General features: G+C 36.5%; 1 protein-coding gene across 2 annotated transcripts in view; it reads right to left on the bottom strand.

Annotated features, from left to right (window-relative positions):
* IQGAP2 (IQ motif containing GTPase activating protein 2) overlaps positions 1-22,933 on the bottom strand; it is a 141,466-nt gene that overhangs the window by 65,020 nt on the left and 53,513 nt on the right. The gene's annotated exons all lie outside the window — the stretch shown is intronic.

Genomic DNA, 22,933 nt, shown 5'->3' with positions numbered 1-22,933 from the left:
TATCCCTCAAAGGCAAATGTGGACCACTGCTTAAAAAAAGCCCTACCTCTTACCTGACTTAGCAGGAAATGAGCCATTCAAAATACTACAGCCTCTTATAGCACTCAGCTTTTCTTTTGTGAGTTATAAAATTCTGTTTAGAAATCTAGCAATGCAGTTTTTTCATAATATTTCAAAATTTTGCTCCTTTCCTCAATCCCAGTTTTCTGGAAAGTTTCCACAAAGAGTGGAACTACATTGATTAGTACCTATAAATATGAAGTCTGCTATATTAAGAAATATTATTATTCTAAAATAGAATCTATTGTGTTTATATCTAAAAGATACTTCAGTATATGTTTAACTCATAAAATATTTTATTAATATGTAAGAAATACTGATACAATAGACATCAAATTTCTGATCCTGGAGAAATTAAATAGATGGGTTAAATATGTCTTAACTCTTTAAAAAATTCACAAATCATTTTGTGGGATACTTTTTCTTTTTTTTAAACTCAAAATTCTAAGGTGCTTCATACCCAATTATAGAAATTTACTTATTCCATATATTTATAAACTGTCCAGCTGCCCAAATTCTGAGCAGTTTAGAGAAATACTAAAGTTGTTTTTCATTCATAAGACAGCTAAAAAAAACCAATAACAAAATCATTTCCAATTTACTACAATCAAACTCTTGGAATCTGATGTGCTTTAAATATTAATATATTTTTTGTTTATAATATATATATATATATATATATTATATATATATATGTTTTCTGAGGTTTTCACGGGTGTTTGTATATAGGTCTTTGGTTGTTCGGGTTTTCTCCCAAAAAATGATTCTTTGTTGGATTTCTTCGCTGATGGGGGAGGCTTTTATTTTGGATCTAGTGGTTTTTTCTAGGTAGGTGGTGGGGTCTGTGTTTAGGGGCTTGTATGCAGGGTCTTGGAGTAGGTTGGTTAATTTGGTTTGGTAGTCAGATGTGTTCATAACCACCGTGGCGTTGCCCTTGTCTGCTGGTAGGATTATTATGCTGGTATCTTTTTTCAGGTTAAGTAGTGCTGTCTGTTCCTCTTTGGGTAAGTTGCTTTTGGGTGGCTTGCTGGTGCAGAGGATGTTGGAGATCTCGAGTCTGATTTTGTTAGCGTCATCGGGGTTGATTTTGGTCAGGCTGGTTTCAACTCCGCATATAATGGTTTCGGTGGGGATGTATTTGGGAGTGACTGCAAAGTTGAATCCTTTGGAAAGGACATCGGTTTCAGCTTTGGTGAGGATCCTATATATATATATATATATTTGTTTTCTGAGGTTTTCGCGGGTGTTTGTATGTAGGTCTTTGGTTATTCGGGTTTTCTCCCGTGTAAAATTGGAAGTATCTTGGCGAAGTTTCGACGAAGTCTCATTCGTCATCTTCAGGCTTCAGCTTCGTGCTTCTGGGAGCAATGTGTGATTGCAGCTGTTTCTTCCTTTTTAACTGCTACTGGGGGTTTGAACTGATTGGGTGGGAGCTTGGCTGTGCTCTGATTGGATGGGGGTTTTTTTGTGCTCTGATTGGCTGGGGGTGTGTCCTGTTTGGGTGGGGGCTTGGTTGTGCTCAGATTAGTCTGAGTTGCAGGGGGATTTGAGCTGGTGAGCTGCACTGCTGCTGTTTGGCTTCGTGGTCGTGGTCGTGCTACATCTTCATAGTGGGTGTCAGTCTGCTGCATGTATGGATTGGAGGGGTTTGAAATGGCTAATGTTGCAGCTGCGGTCTGGCTTCTGGTCCTTGGTCGTGCATCCTGATCAGTGTGGGTTTGGGTCTGCTTTCTGGGTGGATGTGTGGTGGTGACATCCTGTGTGGACCTTGTGAGTGTGGGTCTGGTGTCATTCCTCGTGTTAAGGACTCGTTTGTCAATAAGGACAGGTTTCCAAATGGCTGGTAGGCAGGAGGTATCATCTCATTTGTTCATGCTGTGTGGGCGTTTTTCTATCTCGATGACTTCTCTGATTATTCTGTTGTTAAAGTGTTCAGTTTTGGCGATAGTTCTGGTCTTTTTAAAGTCAATATCGTGTCCTGTGGCTTTAAGGTGCTGCCCACCACATACATCGGACAAACCAACAAAAGAATAAGTGCACGCATTGAAGAACACAAGAACTCAGTCAAAAAAGAGGAACACAGTATAAAAGGAACCACAGACAGAATCAGCAAGATCCTCCACAAACACAACATCAAGACAGCATTCTGCACAAACAGAAAAATATCCACCATCCTAAGAAACCCCAAAGACAAAATTGAGTTAGAAAATCAAGGAGTATATGAAATCCCATGCACCGCCTGCCCCACCACATACATTGGACAAACCAACAGAAGAATAAGTGCACGCATTGAAGAACACAAGAACTCAGTCAAAAAAGAGGAACCAACTTCTTCCCTGGTCCAACACTTTAAAGTCACAGGACATGATATTGACTTTAAAAACACCAGAACTATCGCCAAAACTGAACACTTTAACAACAGAATAATCAGAGAAGCCATTGAGATAGAAAAACGCCCACACAGCATGAACAAACGAGATGATACCTCCCGCCTACCAGCCATTTGGAAACCCGCCCTTACTGACAAACGAGTCCCTAACACGAGGAATGACACCAGACCCACACTCACGAGGTCCACACAGGATGTCACCACCGCACATCCACCCAGAAAGCAGACCCAAACCCACACTGATCATGAAGCACGACCAAGGACCAGAAGCCAGACCGCAGCTGCAACATTAGCCATTTCAAACCCCTCCAATCCATACATGCAGCAGACTGACACCCACTATAAAGATGTAGCACGACCACAAAGCCAAACAACAGCTGTGCAGCTCACCAGCTCAAATCTCCCTGCAACACAGACTAAACTGAGCACAACCAAGCCCCCACCCAAACAGGACACACCCCCAGCCAATCAGAGCACAAAAAAACCCCCATCCAATCAGAGCACAGCCAAGCTCCCACCCAATCAGTTCAAACCCCCAGTAGCAGTTAAAAGGAAGAAACAGCTACGATCACACATTGCTCCCAGAAGCACGAAGCTGAAGCCTGAAGATGACGAATGAGATTTCGTCGAAACGTCGCCAAGACACTTCCAATTTTACACGGGAGAAAACCCGAACAACCAAAGACCTACATACAAACACCCATGAAAACCTCCGAAAACATATATATATATATATATATGAATTTATATCCCGCCCTTCTTCGAAGACTCAGGGTGGCTTACATTGTGTTAGGCAATAGTCTCATTCATTTGTATATTATATACAAAGTCAACTTGAATTGCCCCCCAACAGTCTGTGTCCTCATTTTACCTACCTTATAAAGGATGGAAGGCTGAGTCAACCTTGGGCCTGGTGGGACTCGAACCTGCAGTAACTGTAGGCAGCTATGTTAATAACAGACTGCATTAGCCTGTTGAGCCACAAGAGGCTCAATATAATATATATTATATATATATATGTATATATTATATATTAATATTATTATTATATATTGCTAAATTTTATTGTGAACTTAATTATACTATTTAATTATAACTGTTGACATTCCAGACAGGTATATGCTATACTTACTAATATAATTAAATCCGTTAATATATTTGTAGCTTTCTGCCTAGATTCTCATCTGCATTTTTAAAAACAATGTAAGTAACAATAATTTATTAAATAAACATGAAACAATATACACAATGTTTTTTCAATATGTGCATTTAAATTAAGAGAGGTTTATTTCTCTCAGGAAAAATACTACTTAAAAGTATCAGTGTTTTTATATTTGAATGTGGATTACAAAAATAAAAGGCATCATTTCTAGTTCATAGATATGGTCAAACTGAAACATTACATATTGCTTGTGGCTTTTATAAAGACCAATATTTAAAATATGCCCATATAACTAGAAATTAGGTGAAATTATTTATGTATATATGTGCATGGATAGATGGCAAGTATAAACTGATAACCATTTTTTTCTTTTTCTGATAGTTACTACTTTAACATTATTTAACCATCATTTAATGTAACTGATTTACTAATTCTTTGATGAATAAAATTAATAGATTAAAAGTAGAAACAATATAATATTATTGTAAAATAGCAGGACTGTTTTAATTAATTTTTCCTTTTCATTTTGAAAAACTAAACTTTCATGGGCTAAATATGCTCCCAACTAAAGTTCCTGGAACTGTACCACTAAAATTGAACAGCATGCAGACATAATACATCTATTTTAAGTAACAACATCCCCTAATATGAAAAAATAGGCTGAAAAAATTAACTCTGTTCTTTTAGCAATATCAATTCAGGCCTTGGACCAATTATGAGTAGCCTCAAAATATTTTTTGTACAGCCCATAGCCACAAAAAATACTGTATTTCATTGTTTTAGATACAAAACAAGCAACAAACATCAGACAGACCTGTGATGAGCCACTATTTCATGAGTGGGAATGTTTTTAATAGCATGCCAACAACTCTCAGACAATCTCTTCAGACTTATTGTATAAGTATTGCTAAAGCTCCTCGTTTTAGTAAAATAACATTTTCAAGGTGATGCAAGATTGACCTGCATTTAGACACTAATGGAGACTGAAAGTGTATGATACAGAAGAACAAACCTTTGGAAACAACACACTCTGAAAATAGTTAGCACAACCATTCCTCTTGAAGTAAATTCTTCTGTAGCTATAAATAGTAATTATTCCAAATCTGTATCCCAACAACTTATAATTTTAGCTATTCACTGAATTCCTTACTAAATCAAAGTCAAAATTGATATATACTCAGACCACTAGAATATACTATTCTGAGCTGATCGGACAATCAGGTAAAAACTCAGGAAAATATGAAGTCCACAATATGTTAATAATGCAAAAACATTTATTCATTTCTATTCAGCCTAAAATTAATTGGAAAATGTAAGCATCAGTTTATTCATTAACTCAAGTTATTGATAGTGACCTGCACATTTTTCAAAGCTTGCTTTTCAAGCTAAATAAAAACAATTAAACATCAAGCTAAATAAAACATCTAAACACATAAAACAATAAATAAAACAAGTTAAATAAAAACATTTAAACATCAAGCTAAATAAAAACACCGCCTTCAGTCTGACCTAAGCATAGTACATACAATTATCTGCTACAATGTCCTACCAGCCAATAAATACTTCAGCTTCAACCAAAACAATACAAGAGCACACAATTCATACAAACTCATGGTAAACTGATCCAAACTAGACTGCAGAAAATACGACTTCAGCAACAGAGTTGTCAACGCCTGGAATGCACTACCTGACTCTGTGGTTTCTTCCCCATATCCCCAAAACTTTATTTTATTTATTTATTTATTTATTTTGTCACACAGTATATATAAGCATAAGCATGAAATAACTATATAATATATATAACTTTAACCTTAGACTGTCTACTGTAGATTTCATCCCGTTCCTAAGAGGTCTGTAAGGGGTGTACATAAGCACACCGTGTCTACCGTCCCTGTCCTAATGTCCCCATTTACCCGTATCCATTTCATGTATTCATAATCATGTGTATACTTATATCTGTTATCTAATATATGCTTGACAAAATAAATAAAATCTGACAAGTGCTTGGGCTAACTTCTACTTAAATTTCCTTGTGATTGTGTAAATTTGTATGTTTTGTTTACAAATACTTTTGTGCTTTTTAATCTATGGTTTTAACAAAATGGGAAATATGTGACTTTTATTTTTAAGAGACAAATTGTAACATTGAGAGAACAAGGAAGAAGATCCAAACCAGAAGAAGTGAAGAAGTAGGAACACTAAAGCTGCACTACATCATTCATGAAATGCTTCACTAGTGGGTTAAAGAAAAGAGAGGACACAGAAGTTATCCTCACCCAAGATTTTCCTGCTGTCTTCAATAACACTAGAAACATTAGAATAAAAACTATAATGTGATAGCATCATGAACTAACTGGAGCACTGATTCTACTGTTTCAGAAAACTACTGGTCTTCAAGACCAAGAGAGAATATGCTCTCTTATCAGTCATTTGCTGTGGGAATTAAGGCTTTCAGAAGAGAAACTGGGTGTTTTATCTTTAACGTTAGCATCAGGAGAGGTTGATAGAGATGTCATGCAGAGTAAGGAGGTATCATAATCATCAGGTTTGGAGATATCAGGATAAATTCCATTTGTGTGGCTCAGTGAAACTGGATAAATTCTGAAGCCCAGTGACCTCAGTATATTCAAGCTTAATTGAGGTGAAGACAATAAAGTTTGAGTAAGAGGCCATCTGAACCTGGATATAAGATCTGACTCAAATGGGTATCTTAAAAGAATCACAATTCTGAAGATAAGAGAACAACAATTGCAGAAACTACTCATAATTGGTCCCAGGCATTGGAATTTGAGAAGGTGTGGAACAGATGGCTAATATGTGGTATAAGAATGTTATAACTGATTCTAATCTCAGTGATTTGACATTAAAACTGAGCCAAAGTGGAAAGTAAGAGAGCAGCCCAAAAGAGTACAGGTAGTCCTTGACTTACAATAGTCATTTATAGTGACCATTCAAAGTTACAACAGCACTGAAAAAAGTAACCTATAACCGTTTTTCACACTTATGACCATTGCAGCAACCCCATGATCACATGATTTACTTTCGGATGTTTGACAACTGGTTCATATTTATGACGGTTGCAGTGTCTAGGATCATGTAATTAGTTTTTGTGACCTTCTGACAAGCAAAGTCAATGAGGAAGTCAGACTCACTTATTAACCATATTACTAATTTAACAACTGCAGTGATACACTTAATTTAACCACTTAATTTAACCACAATAATTTAGCCACTGCAGGGAAGTGGCTCACCAGGCTAATGCACAGCTGCCTACAATTACAATTACTGCAGGCTCGAGTCCCGCCAGGCCCAAGGTTGACTCAGCCTTCCATCCTTTATAAGGTAGATAAAATGAGGACCCAGATTGTTGGGGGGGGCAATAAGTTGACTTTGTATATAAATATACAAATAGGATGAGACTATTGCCTTACACAATGTAAGCCGCCCTGAGTCTTCGGAGAAGGGCGGGATATAAATTCAAATAAAAAATAAAAAAATATATAAAAAAAACAAATATGGCAAACAAAAAGTCATAAAATGGGGCAAAACTCACTTAACAATTTTTTCACTTAGCATCATAAATTCTGGGCTCAACTGTGCTTGTAAATCGAGAACTACCTGTATATCATAGTGGTGCTGTGTCTTTAGCCTTTCTTGCTGATATCTCTTTTCTTGATTTATGAGGAACTTATGAGGATTGAATAGTAAGTATTTGAAGCAAAAAAAAAATGGAATGTAGAAATAGTTTTTCAGACTAAGAGGTGGTACAGTGGTTAGAATGCAGTACTGCAGGCTAATTCTGCTGATCACTGGCTGCCAGCAATGTGGCAGTTTGGGTCCCACCTGCTGAAGGTTGATTCAGCCTTCCATCCTTCTGAGGTCGGTAAAATGAGGACCCAGATTTTTGGGGGCAATATGCTGACTCTGTAAACTACTTAGAGAGGGCTGTAAAGCACTGTGTAGTGGAATATAAGTCTAAGTGCTATTGCTACCAAATTTGTTTTTTGTTTTTTAAAAAAAAGAAAAAATAGGGTCAGAAAAACATCCTAACTAACTCCTGGTTTGTTTTTTTTTGGCCATCAAAGACTAACAGACTAACAAAGACCACAATTTTAGATTTTTTTCCTGGCATAGTGTTTACTTAGTGTTTACTTAGAGAGAAATTATATTAAATAATGTGCTATTTCAAAATTTATACCATCCCGAAAGAAAACATGCTGTTTTCATTTAAGTGTTATATTCTCTATATGAAAGAACAGAAAAGGTTAACAGAAAAGACTTAGTCATAGACAAACCTTATTGCACAGAACAATGTTGCAGCTAGCCATCATTTGATTTTTTTCCACTTCCAGTAATAGGTAACTAATTTCACCTACCGAGTGGCATAGAAAGAACATTTTGATGATCACACGTTAAATATAGAGGCTAAAGTCTGTGACTAACCGGTCCCCCATGATCTGACTGGGCTTAGGTAAAATTATTTTCTGGAAGATTACAATGAAATTGGAAAAAAACGATACTTTTACATCCATTCTGGACCTCATTTTACTGCTTGTTATATCAACAAAGGCCTGCAAATTTAACCCTCAGCTTTGATCTGTTGCCCACTCATTCCTCTCCTATTTCCACAATTTACCTGACAGCAGAATCTGTGTTACTTCAGAGAAATGTCTCTGTATGGTAAACCATTGATTTAATGGACTAAAGGGGAAAAGGGTGACCTGCCTATTAAAACAAAATATACATTGAATCCAAATTGTTTTAAATACATGTGTTTTACATGTTCTACACACACATTAAATTTACAAATACACACATTTACAAATACAAATAACAAGCAGAATGTTTTGCATATATAGAAGAATTTATTATACAAAATCCCATGCCCTCTTGAACCATTTCAACTCTGTTAAATTCTTACCTGCTGATTTGAGGGCTTACTGTACGTAAGCATACAGAGCTTATAATCATATTATCTTAACATCACACTATGTTCATCTTATCAAGGAACTCCAGGGGATGGAAAAATGTAAAGAAAGAAGGCAATAAAGCCAATGTCACAGCAGATAGCGTGAAAGCCCATGAAGGGCTAAGCCCAAATTCTAAAATTATTTGTACCAGATATAACAAGAGACCTGTATTACACTTTCATGTGAAATTATTTTATTTCAATATTTGCCACTGTCAATCCAGTTGATTACTATTATTTACATAAACTCAAATTTAATTGTTTTCATTATGACTAAGTTTAAAACTGACTTAAGTCATTCATACTCTTGTTATCTCATGAATGGATCATTGTAATGTGCTCTACATGGGTCTGCCCTTGAAGAGCATTCTGGAGGCTATAGCTGGTACAAAATATGGCAGCACAAGTATTCAAGAAGTACATACTGTATAACACCTCTGCTTCACCAGGTGCACTGGATGCCACTAGAAAAGAGAGCCTTTTCTAGTGTGGTACCCCCATTTTGGAACATCATTCTCATGGAACCTATATTGGCCCCTACCCTTCTGGTCTTTAACTACGGCCTGAAAAATGGCTGTACCACCAGATCTGAGGATCTGGCAATACTGGTGAGCCTTTGGCATATCTATACTGTGCTTGTTTATGTTGAATTGAGTTTTTAATGTTGGTTTTTAAGATGGGTTGTATGTTTATTGTTTTTATTTATATTTATACGGTTTTTGTTCTTAATTGCTGTGAGCCACTCTGAATCTACATGGGAAGTTGTACAAATAAATAAAATGCCTCCAAAGTTCAAAGGAAAGTAGCAAACATTAGGAAAAGAACTAACACTGACACACATTGTCAAGTGTGAACTTGTCCCATGACAAACAAGTAATTACAGAAATCTGGACAGTTTCTGAAAGGAAGAAAGAAAATCCACTAGTTTCTTACTTAAATAATATGTAGTCTGGCTTTCTATTATTAAGATATGCAGATCTTGTAGACTTACAGCATTTCTAACTTCCCATCAGCGTCAGCTAATATTGAAATCCAGTGTGAGCAAGCTGCCCACCATTTCCACAATGAAAGTAGTTTCTCATATAGGCAATGTTGTTCCATGCTTAACTAGATCATGAGCAGCAGCCGCGGTATCAAGAAGAACTTTAACCACTAACAGTCCTGTTTTATTCAGTCTTGTTCTGCCCATACAACAGAGGTGGGCTGCTACTGGTTCGCACTGGTTCTCCTGAACCGGATGTTAATTTTCTGAGCAGTTTGGAGAACCGATTGTTGGAAGAAATCTTTTCCCAGGCTAATCCTTCAAGGGAAGCAGGAAGGAAACATTTTGGTATGCCTGTATTTGGGTTCTGCAACCCAACAAGAAAAACACAGACTTCAGAGGATAATTAGAACTGCAGAAAAAATAATTGCTTCCAACCTGCCTTCCATTGAGGACCTGTATACTGCACGAATCAAGAAGAGGGCCGTGAAAATATTTGCAGATCCCTCGCATCCTGGACATAAACTGTTTCAACTCCTACCCTCAAAACGACGCTATAGAGCACTGCACAACAGAACAACTAGACACAAGAACAGTTTTTTCCCGAAGGCCATCACTCTGCTAAACAAATAATTCCATCAACACTGTCAGACTATTTACTGAATCTGCACTACTATTAATCGTTTCATAGTTCCCATCACCAATCTCTTTCCATTTATGACTGTATGACTATAACTTGTTGCTGGCAATCCTTATGATTTATATTGATATATTGATCATCAATTGTGTTGTAAATGTTGTACCTTGATGAACGTATCTTTTCTTTTATGTACACTGAGAGCATATGCACCAAGACAAATTCCTTGTGTGTCCAATCACACTTGGCCAATAAAATTCTATTCTATTCTATTCTATTCTATTCTATTCTATTTCTAGCCTAATCCTTATCTTAATTGACCTGCTGCTTTAAGTGTTTTCAGAAACTGCCTCTGGATTAATCTTGTTACATTGTAAGCCTTATATCCAGACTTTCTGTCTGTAGACTGAGCTTCTCTGGCGTTCCTCCCCCCCCCCGCCCCCCGGAATTTTTCGTGGTACTTTTATTCCTGGGGCTTCACTTTCTTAAAAATTATTAAAGGGTTGTTTTAAGCTTTTTGGAGTATACTTCCAACACGGCTGGAACAGCTATTGGGACAGAAGGGCTGGTATAGCCAAAGAAGAAATGGTTGAGAGGCAGGATGCAAGCTTGGCATTCTGTCTGATTTTTTTACTGCCTGTCTGAGGGCATGTGATCTTTCTTTAAATCTGGATGATTACCTAAGGATATCTTGTGAGGTGAGTGAGACCACCTGGTATCTTTAAGTGGTGCAAATGGATCTAATGATTGCTTCCCCTGGGTGGGAATCTGTGCTTTGTCGGTTCACTGAGCACAGGAGTCTCTTGTCTATAGGGATTCTTCAGTCATCCAGGTCATAAGTTGTCCCAAAGGTGCTTTTTTCAAGAGGCAACTGGACTTTCTTGGTTTCCAGAAAGCCTAGTTGCCTTTTGAAAAAGCACCTTTGGGACAGAAGTCTCTTGCATTGCTTCGGAGTGGGCAAGGCACATGATTGCTCACTGATAATAAGTGGATCCTCCTTCCAATTTGTTTTAGTTTTCTCTCATGATAATATGGCATAGTAACATGGCATCAATTGTAGAAAGTTAGCAACCACCCCTTTCCTAGGATAATGAAATATTTTGAGAAATATTAAAAAGGAAGAATATATTTCCCTGAATGAGAAATGGAGAAACATGTTTTCTTAGAGGGAGAAAGCAGCCCCCACCTTCCTTAATAGCCCACAGAAGATGTCAGCACTTAAGAGATAGCTATATTCATAGACAAAAATTCCCTGCAGCAAGGTCTGAACAAAGGCAGAATGGGATTAGCCCTCACTCAAGATGTTAATTTGTTAATTTGTCTCTTTAGCTTGGCATTTTGTAGCCCAAAATACCTACCCACTTTCTGGAGATCTTAAATGACCTTTCTGCTAAAGGGTTTCACTTTATGGCAAAAATAACTTGGCTGCTGATAGTTATCCTTGTATTTTAACTATTTTAATTCCTCAATGTGTTCTAGCAACCTGCCTGATTTGTAACTCTGGGTTGAAGGTATTGCTGAGGAAAAGGAAGGTATTCAGACAGAATGGTTTAGGTTTCCATGACAGCTGTGACTCATTGATCTTCAGTGTGTATTCCTCCTTTTCTAATCTAATGACTGGTATTTAAGGCAGCTTTTTGCAAGCAAAGAAGCTTTTTGTATTTTTATACAGGTAATCCTTCTTGACTTACAACAGTTCATTTTGTGACCATTCAAAGTTACAAGGGCACTGAAAAAAGTGACTTATGACCGCTTTTTACACTTACGACCATTGCAGCATCCCCACGGTCATGAGAGGGCGGGCGAGGCAAAGCACCCCTCGATGTAAGTTACATTGAGTTGGCCATGCCCACCCGGCCAGTCATTAGGGCAGAGAACTGGTTGTTAAAAAATTTGCAGCCTACCACTGCCATACAATCCAAAGGTAGATTATCGCTTTTTTTTAAGGAAAGAAAGTTTAGTCTGCAGAAAACCCTACTCTCTATTTCAAAATACCCCAATTCTTCATAGGTATTGAACATATCTCTTTAATACCAACCACAAGAGGCAACAAATGCTGCCTTATCCACCTCCTTATCAATCTTCTTTAGCCATCCTGCAAGCTTTTACAACCAATAATGATTCTGAATGAGGGGAAAAAAAGTCATCAGGGTTTTTGAACCCTAATCTCCAAAATTATTTACTCTTCCAAATGTAAAGAAACCAAATGTGAGCAAACTAGTAATATTCTTGGCAGCCCCAGCACACTTGGTGAGGGAAGGATTTCATGTCTGCTGTGTTGTTTTCCAGAGTTTTCTAGTGCAGGCTTTGCACCCTGGATGCCATGTGAATTTACTATATGGGTACATTTCCTCTTGCTCCTGTTTCCCAATTATTTATGCTCCCTTTGGGGTTTGTTATGGCTGGGAACAGTAGTCTAATTAGCTATTGCTTTTCTATCTTACTAATGGCTTTGTTTCCTTTACACAAATTGTGAGACTTTTTCTTCTCCTGGGGGAAATGAACAGACAGGTAGAGTTCTGAGGAAGAAGCGCTTCCTCTGGCAACAAATTTGATGCCTGCTAGATCATGTTGGGAGACGGGCTGGCAGAGAGAACATTCTCCAGCGGGATTAGGGGTTGGTGGATTGCTGGAAATAATGCCAATCAGGAAGATAGAGCAAACAAGAGCTGTGGGGGTTTTTTATTGTTTTTTTATGAATCAGATTTAGAATACCTGTTCGTTTGCCCTAGTTTTCTTTCCATCTCATTGCTGCCTACCAAATCATTGGGACAGCAGTTAATGAGGCCATAAAGCCTAGCCAGCATTATCCTGGTTCAAGAGTTCATGGGATACCAGGTGCTTCCTGGAAAAAACTGGTTGGGAGTAGTGCCAGAACCTCCATAAGATTTTACTGTATTGAGCTATTGTTCAACTGAGTTATGCCTGAAGTACAAACACGGTCAGTGTGAACCAACCACTCAGACTGGCTTTGAAACCACATCAGAGCCCAAAGATAATACTGTTTTCCTCAAAAATGTCCCAATGTAAAGATCTAGTTCTTACTGAATTTAGCCATGCTAAGCCTAGGGCTAAAACTAAATATCTACAATAATAAATAAAATTCCCTAGATCCCACTAGTTAAGTTACATAGTATAACGCAAACTTTCTACATTTTTATTTTATTGTTCTTCTTCTGTTACTTGGTAGAAGCAAGCAATCAAAAACCCACAAGCTGACTTTCTAGTCCATCAGTTCCAGAGCACAGTACAGCATTAATATAATCTGTTTTGGCCTTTTGCCAAAAGGCCAAAACAGCTTTGGGATTTTTTCCAAACACAAAATCTCCCATGCAGATGTACACAGTATAAGGTTAGAATTCATTCATCCTGAAGTATTGGGGCCAGATTCTAAGGTATAGTCCAAATGGATTTCTCTGGAAAGTCAACTACAAAGGAAGAAAGCTAATTTAAAATTTCTTTCTCATCTTCATAGCGTTCTGGTCTACCTTACACATGGATCAGAATGGCAAATCAGATGAGTTAATCATGCTGGGGAAAAATTACACATTTAAAGTATAAATTGAGCATAAAAACTGAAACAGAGATTACAGTCTCTTGTATGCATTTTGCAAGGTCAGTTTTTATATGTCTGGGTTTAATTATAACTATATGCTTATATCAAACATGATTGTAAACTTACTGGCTATATAATATTACTTGGCAATCTTCTTATGGCTGAAACCCTTTTGAATGCAACTATATTTTAATATTAGTTCAAGTGTAAAAATACAATGGATATAAAATGAGGTTTTGATATGACTAAGCACATAAAGAACAGGCATCTGTACACATGAATAGAAGCAGAGGAAAATTAATTAGCTCGGAGTGATTTCCCAACATTTCCAGGTGATCTTCAGTCCAGAAAGTATATAAAATCAATCTGTTATTGACAGAATCATTTTTTATAATTAAAAATATAATGATCCATACTAATTTAAATATTGCAAAAAGAATTTTTAATAGCTTAACAATTAATTGTAAGTATTAACTTTCCTAACTACTGATAGAGAGAAGAACAAGTATGATAGGTGAAAAAGAAACAATTATGCTTTTTAAAAAACAAGTTTTTGATAATATAAGGGAAGCAAACTCCCAACCCGTTCAAGGTTGTTCAAGAAATTGGACAAGAAAGATACCTATTTTACATTTGTTACATATCTATTTATTAAACAAATTTCCAGTCTAAAAAATAAATACAGATCATTGGATCACATAGACAATGACATAACAATAACAACTTTGTTTCTACAGAATTACAATTTTAGCATCATTACAATAATAGGATATACAATTAATCCTTTTGCAGAAAAAATGGCAGCATTCTTGAACATTCTATAACAATACATGCTGGTAATAATAATAATTGCTTCTTGGACTGATTTATCACTAATAATTTATTTGCCTGATGGTTCAAGGTAACCCACAGTACTTCTCCAGAAGTAAGGTTATGAGCTGAATAAATTAAAGTGCTTGAACAAGAAAAATATTTTGATATACCAAAAACTTAAAAGCACTTAAAAGTAGTCAAAAATTTCCTCCTACAATTTTGTATATTCCTGTCAAGAATCCATTGCAAAACTTTTTCACATCTTTCATAGGAAGTGTTCACTACAGTTTACAATTAAAGGTAAAGGTTCCCCTCTCACATATGTGCTAGTCGTTCCCGACTCTAGGGGGAGCTGCTCATCTCCATTTCAAAATCAAAAAGCCAGCGCTGTCCCAAGATGCCTCCGTGGTCATCTGGCCGGCATGACTAAACACCAAAGGCGCACGGAACGCTGTCACCTTCCCACCAAATGTGGTCCCTATTTTTCTACTTGCATTTTTTACGTGCTTTCGAACTGCTAGGTTGGCAGAAGCTGGGATAAATAATGGGAGCTTACCCCGTTACACGGCACTAGGGATTCAAACCGCTGAACTGCCAACCTTTCTATCAACAAGCTCAGCGTCTTAGCCACTGAGCCACTGCGTCCCTAGAGTACACAAAACAACTATTTTTTTAGCATTATTACAGTTAAACTTTATTAGAACTGGGTGATGAAAAATATGCTTTCAATATTGAATATAATCAGTATATTAAACTTTGATTTCAAAATGTTTAATTTAAACAAATTTCTAGACTATGTAAAATAAGAGTAGACTGATAAAACAGGTTATAGGAAGAAAGACAAATGTTTAGTTTTTCAGATTTTCATGACAACAGTGCCCCCCCAAAAATGTATATAGCTGCAAATTCTGTATTAGTCTCATGGTTTTCAAGATCTGGAAAGAATCAATCATCTGAAACACTTAAATACAAAATACACTTATTTTAATCTAGATGCATTACTCATTGGTCTTGGTTTAAATATGAAGCAGAAATACCAACTGTACTGCAACAGCATTCAAAGAAAGAAAAAAGGCATTCATTGTATCTAGGCTTGGAAAATGTTGTTCATTACTAATGTTCATCTCTTCCGTCATGTTACCACATAAAAATCATAATTGAGTGTTAAAATAAGCATGGATCTCAAAATGACAAAGCATTATTTTTTCAGAAAATGGAAATTCAGTTCTTAATAAACTCCAATCTCATAATGTAACAACTACTGCATGCCATGTTACACTAATACATATAGCCTTCTAATCTTATAGCTTCATTTAACAAAATAGATAAATCAAAAAATATTCCCGAAACATAAAATTCAAGTACTTGTCTGTTGTGCTTCACAGCCTCCAATGTTTCTGAAGATGAACCCAAAATAGCGTCTGTAAAATGTCATCTCCCTAATGCAGAATTTGAGAACTGAATCAATATCCTTGTACAGATTTTGAAAAACAATCAGCTAAGTTTTACCTTTTATCACAGCCTCTGGACATAAAAGTGGTTTACCTATGAATAGGACTCATTCCTCTAAAAAAAGAACTTATGAAGCTGATAAAATCTTACTGGTATGGGTTTATACTTATAAAGCTTGTTGGAATAAATTTAAGACTATGTAGAAAATACCTGTTTCCGACCCAAACAATCTTGCAATTACCACAGTATTCTAAGGATGTTTTTTAGAAGTACAATATGGCAATATACATTTAGAAATGAAGTGACAACAAATTGCACAAATGAAGTCACAAGAAAAGGCTAGTATTATAGCCTTTTAATATATTGCTTATTTACTGCAATCAGTTCCATAGCAACGGGGTCTCCAAAATAACTCTAAGGAAGCCAACATTTCTAAAACTAAATGACCTTTGTCTGATTTTATTGTAGGTACAGTAGAATGCCAGGTAGCTCTCAGAGTACTATAGCAACCATTTCATGTTGCAACCTTTGGTGATTCAACCATTTAAAAACAGAGAAATTCTACTTAAAAATACAACAAATTGCATATTTGAAAACAAAAGTTTATGAAATTATTTTTAAAAAATTTTTCCAACAAAAGTCAGAAATGTTGATTAGAAGATTATCAGTTAAACAACATTTACTCCTATTCCCTGATTCTAAAGAAACACACTAAAATGAATAAAAGATGGGATGTAAGCTACTAAAACAATAATTGGAAAAATGAATTTTGGGCCTTGTTCCTCAGGATCAGATTTTTTCCTAAAGGGTAGGGAATGTAAATCAGCTTGTAAGTGAAACTGAGTATATATCTCCAAATCTGACAGCTTTTTGATCGGACTTTATTAGCTATTTTTAATTATTATAATTAAATTATTATGAACTTCAGTTATTAAGTTTATAAAGTTCTACAGTCAGGACAACTTAGGCAAGTTCAAAAGCAACAGCCAACTTTCTTCCAAAATCAGAGTTGAATAGGGTCAACATATTGAAGATCCTGTCTGTCTGTCTACCTAACAGACTATCAGAACCTCACAGGCTAGCATTTTCATTTGCTACTTCCATCTTTTTGAATTTCCTCTTTACATAGATCTGGTCTGCTTCTCCCCTCCTGAGTTTCAGGAGAGCAGTTAAGATTTGAGCCTACCATCTTGGTTGTAACAGAACCAGTTTGGTTCTGCCTAGTACTCAAGGCACCAGGCTAGAAGCCAGGACACTGTGAGTTTTAGTCCCAGTTTGGGCATGAAAATCGACTTTGGGCCAACTCAACTCACAGGTTTGTTGTTGTGAGAAAATAGGAAGAGCAAATAGAAAGCAAATATTGCGTGTATTTGTTGCCTTGAGTTGTCAGAAGATCGCAAAAGGTCCCCACTGCAACCGTCATAAATATGAGTCAGTTGCCAAGGGTCTGGATTTTGATCACGTGACCATGGGAATGTTGTAATGGTCACCTATCTGAAAAATGGTCAAAAGTCACTTTTTTTCAGTGTCATTGTAACTTCAAACTGACACTAAATAAACTATTGTAAGTCGGGGACTACCTGTATATCTAAATTGACAGTGCTGCACCCAATTGAATAGTTACATCACTCTAAGGCACAAAATCTTTAATTCTTTTGCCAAGTAACTAGTGTCAACTGCCATCTAAATTTTTTTAAAGGGAGTAATTAGGAGCCTTATATTTGCACACCTGTTTTCTCTATCAGATGTACAAAAGTTGTAATTAAATATTTTTACTCTAGTTGCTAGGCAAGCTTCAATCTGTGTTCAGAAAGCCAAAATAGGTATTTTCATCTTATGCATTTCAAAACAGTAATAGTAGGTTTTGAGATCAAATTAGATCCCATAATGGAAATACCAGAGTAGACAAGTTTCTATATGGTTTTAATAACTATAACTTTCCAATAAACTGTGCAATGATGTCAGAATTGGAGAAAATGGGAAGGAATACTACACTCTTAAAGATAATCATAATAGGAGTATTTCTGATTTCAAGTTATATCTATGAATTCTTCTATTACTGCATATGAACAAGCTCAAAGAATTAGTGAGCCTGAAATAATAACTGAGGACAAAGTATTCAGAGTTTGAATGACACAATTCCCACCTCTGAAATGAATATGCTAGCTGCTTTGGCCCTCTCTAAATAACTTCCAAGTAACTTTTTCCTAACTATTTTTAATTTGCTTTTACTGTTTTTTACAAACAACATTTTCCAATACTCTCCAAAATATAGTCTCTAATAAACAAAGTATGTTCATATGAGACGACAATATTATTTTCTCAAACTATCTAGCATTATAAATTTTCTCATTGAAGAACTTCAATAATAATTCTGACAGAGAGGAAAGATATGAAACACATCACTTAAATTCATCTGTTCCAGTAATTTAATCATTTGTAACATAATGTATTAATCTGAACAAGTTAAAATATTAGATTTTTATATCAATTCTCCATTTTTAAAAATTGGAAAGTTCCCCGGTGAAAAACTACTAATTTGAATCTACCCAAGTTCTTTGCTTTGCATTCAAGGGAAGAGAACATTTATAAAGCAGAAGCACCTATCTACAATCTATTTAATCGGAAGACTATATAAACGGGTTATAGCAATTCTACATAGGGGAAAATTCCAGTATAATTTTGCAAGAAAAACAAGGTGATCTAGTATTGATTTTATTTCTGTTGTGTCAGGAAAGAAGAAATACACAGAATAAGCATTATGATTAAAACTACTAAGAACAACATCTCTAATTTATAATTTACATCAGGAAAGCTCAAAGCAAACAAAACAAGCATAACAAGTATAGTATTTGTACTGAATAGATGTTATGTGCATGTACACATGCATGTACACACACACACACACACACACACACACACACACACATAATTCTTTATATCGTTTTTCTCACCATGTACACTTGTATACATCCAAGCTAGACTGTGTTGTTTCTCTGCGTCATATATTATATGTGGGTATATACATAATTTTATATTTATTTATTTTGTCATGTTTATGCAATGTATATTGAACATGGTGACCCTTTTACAGTTGTATGCAATGAAATTTTATTTTAATGTATGCCGATTAGTGTACATTCAAAGTGACAAAGTTATTTTTCTATTCTATATTATTAAAAGTTTGCTGTGATTCATAAACATTCTGCATATGTTTCCGAACAATCATTTTTACTAATACAAAGAGTTCCTTTATTGCAGTGGTCACCAACTGGTGGTCCATGGACCACTGGTGGTGGAGCTGCTCCGGGATGAGTAATGGCCAGTCCTGTGACTAGAGCTCTGGAATATGGGACTGGCCAGGCAGCTCATAGTGGGGCTGGAAATCACAGCCATATAGGGAGGTTTGTATAGCTTTCAACTTTGCAGCGCAGACTTCGCCGGCCAGAATGAGGTAATGGTGCAAGGGAGGGGATGGCGGTGCATGCGGGCCAAAACAACGGATGGTGGGAACCCCGGGCTGTTTCTTCCCCCTGCTGTAGCTTCCTGTCAGCTAAACCCACCAGTGGCTGTCCCCGCCCCTCGCCCTCCCTTCCCAGTCACTCCTTGCCTGGCAAGGGAAGGGGACGGGAGGGGGGATGGAGATTCGCGCCATATTCCAGAGCGGGAGCAAAGCTTCGTCTCTTGCTGGATCTCACCGGCCCTTGTTGGTGCTCCGTGCACCTCGGTTTCTCAGGGAGATGCTTGACTTCCTCTCAGCCCCAAGACACTGGCTGGCCCATGAGATGAAAGAAAGAAAGAGAATGGGGGGGGAGAGAAAAAAAAAAGAGAGAGAGAAAGAGAGGGGGGAGAAAGAGAGAGAGATAAAGAGATAGAATGAAAGAGAGAGTGAGAAAGAGAGAGAATGAGAGAGAGAGAGAATGAGAAAGAGTGGGAGAGAGAAAGAGAGAATGAGAGAGAGAAAGAGAGGGGGAGAGAGAGAAAATGAGAGAGAGGCAGGGAGAGAATGAGAGAGAGAGAAAGAAACAGAGACAGAGAATCAGAGAGAGAGAGAATGAGAGAGAATCAGAATGAGACAGAGAGCGAGAAGAAGAGAGAGAAGGAGAAGAGTAGGTGTGGGGGAGAGAGAAAGAGAGAGAGAAAGAGAAAGAGAGAATGAGAGAGAGAATGAAAGAGACAGAGAGACAAAGAGAAAATGAGAGAGAGAGACAGAATGAAAGAGAAAGAGAGAGAGAGAGAAAGAGAGAGAATGAAAGAGAGAGAAAGAGACAGAGAGAGAATCAGAATGAGAGAAACATAGAATGAGAGAAAGACAGAATGAAAGCGAGAATAAGAGAGAAAGAAAAAGACAGAGAAGGAATCAGAGAGAGAATGAATGGGAGAGAGAGAGAGAAAGAGAAAAAGAGAGGGGAGAGAGAGAGAGAAAGAGAGGAGGGAAAGTGCCTGAAAGACCCCATCCCATCACTGGGAGTCCAGGCGCTTCAGCAAGTGGCGCACTGGGTTCATATTAGTGGTCCGCAGGATTTAAAATTATGAACTTGGTGGTCCCTGAGGTCCAAAAGGTTGGAGACCCGTGCTGTCATCCAAGAAAAATGGTAGCGTAATATTCACGTTATCAAAATATTCTCTTAATGGTAGCTCAATTAGAAGGCTTCCCATTTAAGGATTTAAATTTAAATTGGGTTTAAAACAATATAGATACACACTGGGAAGAGAAAAATAAAACTCCTTCCTACACAAAGAAGGAAAGCTGGATCTGTATTCTACACTTTTCCCATGGTCCATTTTAGCATAGATATTTAGGTAGAAAAAAGCCTAGACTTGTCATAGTTTGTTCACATTGTTCTAAAATACACAAATGGCATTACAATTTATATCTACCAACTATTAATAATTGAACAGTTTGTTATAGATCAAATTACAAAAAGCTTCTGCTTTACAGTAGCTTACAAATTCCTGGGACAATCATTACCTTGCATGAATGAAAGATATTAATAACCACTGAAAAGATGTTAATGCATATTCTACCATAAGGAAAACAGAGCTGTAAGCTAAGAACTAAAACCAGTAACGAAACCACAAACAGGAGAATGACTATGGAAAAATGCTTCTATATTGTTGCCCCAAAACCTATATAAATCTCTCTGTGTACACCCACACCCACCTCAAAGCTGTAATATTTAATGTATTAAAATATTAATAATTCCTTTTTAAAATTATTAACTGTTCATAAAGTTTTTACAAAGTCTCACTAATGTACAGAATATTTCAACAGTTTTGCCATTCTAAACTGATTATGAAATTTTCATAGAAAAAAAACCCTTGACAACAGACCTCTTCTCATAAAATTACATCTCTCCAGTGATCTAGTTAAGACTCTTAAAAATTACATTTTGCTCACCTAATTGCATTTCTAAACTATATTCATTTACATTGAATTGATTATAATGGCTACCTAATATTCATATTCTATGTCTGGGTGCACATGCATACATGCATTTGCACAGCAATTGCTTTAATATAATTTACATATATTTCATCAGGTATATGGCATTATTGTAGTAGAAGTGGTGTTTGAGTTTTTCTATAGTTGAGATAGCAGACTTGATACTCTTAAGAAATCAAAATGCTTAGTGTGTTCTCAATCTTACTCTTACTCTTAATAATAAGATCCCACAGAGATCTGTCTTGGAGCCAGTATTTCTCAACATTTTTATTAATGACCTAGAGGATGGGATTGATTGGCTGCTTATTAAATTTGCAGATAATATAAAACCAGAGGTGCAGCCAATACACAAAATGACAAAACAAGACTGTAATCTTATCTAGACAGGTTGGAAAATGGTTAAAAATAACAAGGTGTTCTTTAGTAAGAAACATAAGGGAGGAAAAATACGTAGCACATTTGTAAGATGGGGGAAGCATAATGTTGGTGAAAGAGTTGATTGTGGTTATTGATAATAAGCTGATTAAGGCAGTGTGAAACAGCTCCTAAAATGACTAATGCTTTTCTGAGGTGCATTAGAAGCATTATCACAGACAAATGAAATCTATAGTCCTCTGTACTCCGTACTTATTAGATCACTTGAAAAGAAATTTGTATCATTTCCAGAAGGATATTAGCAGATTAGGATAGCTTCAGAAGCAAACAACAAAAATGATAAAACTACTTGAAGATATGCCTATAAAGATGTCAAGTCTTACACAACAAAGATAAGATCAAAGAAACACTATCTACATTTACAGTGAATTAAATAAGGTGGAATATTTTTGAATAATTTGAAATCATCCTTTCCTGTTTGAGAAAATAATGTAGATCTGGCCGTGGGAATTGGAAAGCAATGAGCAAACTGGGGAAGAGAATTTTAGAAAAAATCACTTAGTTTTCAGAAAAAGGAAAGTGGCAGAGAGAAATAAACACAGACTGGAGAGAAACTCTGAAGATTTTCAAGATTCTGGTTTTCTACTTTATAACAATACAAAGCATTCCAAGAATCCGTGCTCTGCCTGTTTCAAAAGGCTGACACCCAGGTTTCTTCCCTCTTAGGATAAGTTGTCATTTATGAGATAAGTTAACAACTGACTCTTGACTGTTTATGTCTACTCTCCCTTCTTTAGCCTCCCTACAATTTCTGCCAAAGGATGAGCTGAAGAAACTTGGAAGGTTCAATCTGGAGTAAAGAAGCCAAGGAGATATCACTGCAAAGAAATAAAAGGGTGCCATCCAAAAGGTGGCTGGGAACAATTTTCTATGGATAGAGAAACTAGAGTCACAAATGATGGCCGGAAATTGTAGCTATTTTGATTTTATTTAAGTAAAATATTTATGGTGATAAGATCTCTGCAACAGTCTGTTCATGGAAGTTGTGGATTCTGGAGATTTTAAGAAGTTGGTTTGCCATTTGTGAAGGAT

Source organism: Ahaetulla prasina, chromosome 2 (genome assembly GCF_028640845.1).
Source record: "Ahaetulla prasina isolate Xishuangbanna chromosome 2, ASM2864084v1, whole genome shotgun sequence".
In the NCBI taxonomy this organism is placed as follows: domain Eukaryota; kingdom Metazoa; phylum Chordata; class Lepidosauria; order Squamata; family Colubridae; genus Ahaetulla; species Ahaetulla prasina.
Note: the sequence above shows the minus strand (reverse complement) of the source record. Positions and strands in the feature narration are given on the sequence as shown.